Raw genomic sequence first — 4,608 nt, 5'->3', positions numbered from 1 at the left:
TTTTTCTCACCCAAAATTTAAAGCTCCCCCTTATTCCCGGCTGCCTCCCCTGCTGCTGAGTCAGCACCAGCACTGCTGAGTCATCACAGCCCCGACGCCAACCGGCTCCGTGGTGAGCTCAGCCGCGGGGGCTTCGGCACCTCCACGCTCACCAGAGCTGCACGTTGAGGCTTTAACCGGCTCCTCTTGACCACATTTTGGGGTCTCTCCGGCTTCTCCCCCCCTCAAAACCCTCACCCATCCCCAAAACTCAGCACTGCCTTGAACCCACGGCTACCAAAACACAAGGTAGGGCTGGGCATGGAAACCGGCAGCGTTTCAGCTCTCCCACCCTGTGACCGGTGCCGCAGTTCTCACCAAAACACCCCACCATGGACCACGTCCCAGCCGTGGCCGCCACCCGCATCCTCCCCATCTCGCTCGCCAAATGGGAATGGTGAAAAGAGGGGGAAATAACCCATAAACCATGGAATTTCGCTGGTTCTTTTCCCCCACGCTGGGGTCATGAGCACCGTGGGGGGAAGCGCCAACGCCGCCTCCGGCTTCCCCGGCCCGGTGACGGGGTTGATGACTCACGGGGAAGGAGGGGGGAAGCGGCGCGTGCACGGGGCCGTCATGTTTGTAAACCTAAAATAAGCCATGTGCGGGCAGGCAGCGTGCGCCGAGGCAGGCGCTGCAGCGAGGAGCACGGGGACAGGCCAGGCACCGGCTCCCGCTGCCTTCCTGACGGCATTCCAACCAGGGAATGCTCAGCTGGTGGGAGAAGTTGGTCCCACTGCGATGGGTTTAATTGGCGCGGTTTGACGTGCACGGGCTTTAATTGCAATGGGTTTAATTGGCGCGGCTTTGAGGGTAAGGGCTTGAAATGCAACGGCGTTAGGGGCAACGGCGTTAGATGCAACGGAGGTAAATGCAACAGTGTTAGATGCTACAGCATCTATTAGATGCAATGGTGATAAGGGCAATGGCGTTAGATGCAACGGTGTTGGATGCAATGGTGTTAAAGGCAATGGCATTAGGAGCAACAGCCTTTAAACACAGTGACCAACTGCAACACCAACCAGGGTTTCTAAGAGCCTTGGGGTCTTTAAAGCCCCTGACCCTGTTGCTGCTCATCCCCCTTCCATACCCTATCGCCTCCCAACACAACGCTTGCAACAGCTCCTGGGATGCTTCCCAGCCAAGCTGGGAGGAAAGGGGCTGTGGTGACTGGGGCTCTGTGGTGACAAACCCTGCTGGCCTTGCTCAGCATCCCCCCAGCCTCTGTGCTGACGACCGCAGCAATTACCTCTTGCTCCAATCCATTATTTAAACAGCATTTTCCAGGCTTAGGGGTGGTTCGGAAGCTTTTTTCCCCTCATTTGGCTGTGCTGGAAATTGCAGGCTCGGGAGCTCGTGGTCCTCAGCTCCCCCGTTCGACAGCAAAATCTCATTTAATCAGAAGATGCAGTGACTGGATGTGCAGAAGCACTTCTCTCTCTTTCTTTTTTTTTCCCCCTTAAGAACTGCCATTTTAGCTGTAGCAAACAAACACGCCGCATTGTCCCCACGACACAACAACCCTGCCTGCAAATCCCCGCTCGCCAGCCTTGTCCTGCCACCAGCTCCCGGGAAGAGGGGATTTTGGCTATGGAAGAGAGGAGAAAATCAGGCTTGAGCTCAGTTTGTGGGACTGGCAGCGGCATGGTGGGCAGATGTGGAGCAGGGATGGAGCTGATCGCAGCTGTTTCACCTCCAGCCTCTTCCCGTTTCATTTCATCTCCCTTTGGATGCCGGCCCAGGGAGGGGGATATAAAAAAAAGCTCTTTCATCCTCAAAAACGGTCTGGCACCCTCGCACTGAGCTCAAAGCAGCCAGATTAAATAGCTGGCAGAGGAGGGGAGAGGGGGAAACGGTCCCCAGGGGGGCTGGGTTTGGGGTGCATCGCTCTCATCCCAGCCCGCATCCCGAGCCACGATGGGGACAGCGAGGAGATGAGGACAGTGGGATTCAGCACTGACCCTTTTGCCATCATCCCATTGGAAAGGCTCCCTGCACGCACATGGAGCGAGGGGCACGGCAGGGACCCTGGCGCATGGTGGGGAACAGACAGGGAATGGGGATCCCATTGGCGTAAGTACAGGGATCAGGGATGCCGGCACGTGCAGGCAAGGGACTGAGGACCTCATTGTCACAGGGACAAGGACAAGGCAGCCCAGCATGCACAGACAAGGGACACCACTGCCATAGGGATGGGGACACTGGCGCACACGAGCAGGGGACTAAGGACACTGATGCAGTGGAGATGGGAACTGGGGAACTCCGGCACATGTTGGATATGATGTTACGGGGACAGGGACACACAATGCCACAGAGACATAGGGCCTTGGTACACACACAGGCAGGGACTGAGGACCCCAATGCCATATGGATGGGAATGAGGAACCCCAGCACACACAGGCAGGGGTCCAGGGACCTCCATGCTGTCAGGATGGGGACCTGGCGCATGCAGGCAGGAATCTGAATATCCCAATGGCATGGGGACAGGGACCTCAGCACGTGCACAATGCCATAGTGATGGGGACCAGGGACCCCAACGCATGTGGGCAGGGGACCAAGGACCCTGATATCATGGGGACAGGGTATCCCAACACATGCAAGAGGGGACTGGAGACCCCAGTGCCATGGGGAGAGCTCACTGGGGATTCCCTGGGAGAGGTGTTTTGGGACAGACCCTCAGCACAACCACACATCCCAGAGGCACTGCACCACCGTGTCACTGTCCCTTGTCCCCAAGCGTGGCTGGCAAAGCCCCATGAAGAAAGGCCAAAGTGGAAGGGGGACATTCTGCCTTTCAAGGTCCCACCAGATCCACCTCTCCCCTTAATTACCCGCCATAAAAAGTCCAGGTCGGAAAAACAAACCTCATCAGAGCTAATGAGGTGCCAAAGGCCAAGAGTGGGGTTTATGGGGTAACAACCTGCGAGGACTCTGCTCCAGCACTGCCCATCCATCCCTAGCATGATGCAACCTCATCCCGGCACCCCACGGTACCCGGCACCTGCACCGGGGTCTTTTCCACAGCATCCGCGCATCCGGAGGCAGCTCCGGCGTTGGCGGGCGCATCCCGGGTGTGGGATGCGAAGCATCCCCATGCCTCGAAAGCACGTGGTGCCGAAGCCGCTCACCACCGGCTCAAAACTTCAGGGGCGGCGTTTCGGCACCGCGGCGATGTCCTCCGGTGACACCGGCACCACGTTTGATCCCATCCACCACCAAACCACGACGTTCCCGGCACCGGGATAACCCGAATCACCGCCTTGGATGGCGAATGAGACCCCCCCCATGGAGAACAAGTCGCTTTTCATCCCCACTCCGTCTTATTCCCGCTATTCCCAATGTGATGACAAGCGGGGGCGGGGGGGAAGCCTCATCCCGACCGGACCCCGTGTCCTCATCACCGGCAAAGGGGGTGACAGCGGCCGCGTGACGTCACGGTGACGTCACGCCGGGGGGAGCCTCATCGCCCTTGTTAGCATCATCGTTAGCTCTGAGCTCAGCACATTCGGGGTGGGGGGGGGAGGGTTAATTAAATCATAATTAACAATATAATAATGATGATAATAAAATGATGGAGAGCAACTGGGGTAATAAAGATTGGGGGGGGGTGAGCGATAGATTATTCCCCCCCCTCCAACCGCCATCTACACCCCGCCCCCCCCCGTTAGCGCCTGAAGGGTAAAAAAAGGGATAAAACAAGGCAAAACCAGCCAAAATCACCCCAAAACGCTTGCGGGGCCCGTTCGCTCCCTGCATGCCGCCCCCCCCCCCGCCCCACCGCTTTGTCCTCCCGGCCGGGCCGCGCTGCCGCCGCTCACCCACCCGCAACCGCGACAACCCCGCGGGGCTGAGGGGGGGGGGGACACCCGGGGCTGCACCCCCGCACCCAACCCCACAGCACACAGCGGGGCTGCACACCCCCCCCCCCCCCCACCTCAGCCCCACAGCACACACGGCCATGGAGGAGGGAAAGGGGGGCGATGCATCGGGGAGGGTGCGGAGGTGCGGGAGGGGAATGCGGGGTGCAGGGGGATGCGGACGGGGGTGTTTCATTGTGGGGGGGGGGGGTTACTCACCTCGCCGCTCCCCCCCGCGCTGCCCCGCCAGCCCCCGCCGGGCCCCGCACGGCCCCGGCCCTCAGGAGGAAGCCATCTTGTCTCCCTGCTCCGCGCTCCCTCACCGCCGCCCTGCTGCAGGCGGGGGGGGGGGTGACCGCCGCATCTCTTCTTCCCCCCCCTCTCCTCCTCCTCCTCCTCCTTCTCTTTCCTCCTCCTTCCTCCTCCTTTCCTCCTCCTCCTCCTCCTCTTCCCCCCCCCCCTACACGCAGCGCGACACCGCCCGGCCGCTGAGGAGAATGGGGGGGGGGGGGGGAGGCTCCGAAGCGCCTCCTCCACACAATTAAATGTGGGGAACGGGACCCCCAAACCTCGGTTGTGCCCCCCCCACCACAGGGAAACTGAGGCAGAGGCCTATGGTGGTGAATGGGAGCAGCAGCACCCCTTAAAGCAGCCGGGGGGGGCCTAAATAACGCTCCCCCCACACACACCCCCTTTTTTCCTACTGTTATTA

This window comes from Psittacula echo, assembly GCF_963264785.1.
Source record: "Psittacula echo genome assembly, chromosome: 25".
NCBI classification, from domain to species: domain Eukaryota; kingdom Metazoa; phylum Chordata; class Aves; order Psittaciformes; family Psittacidae; genus Psittacula; species Psittacula echo.
The sequence above is the reverse complement of the archived record's forward strand: the minus strand, read 5'-3'. Positions refer to the sequence as shown.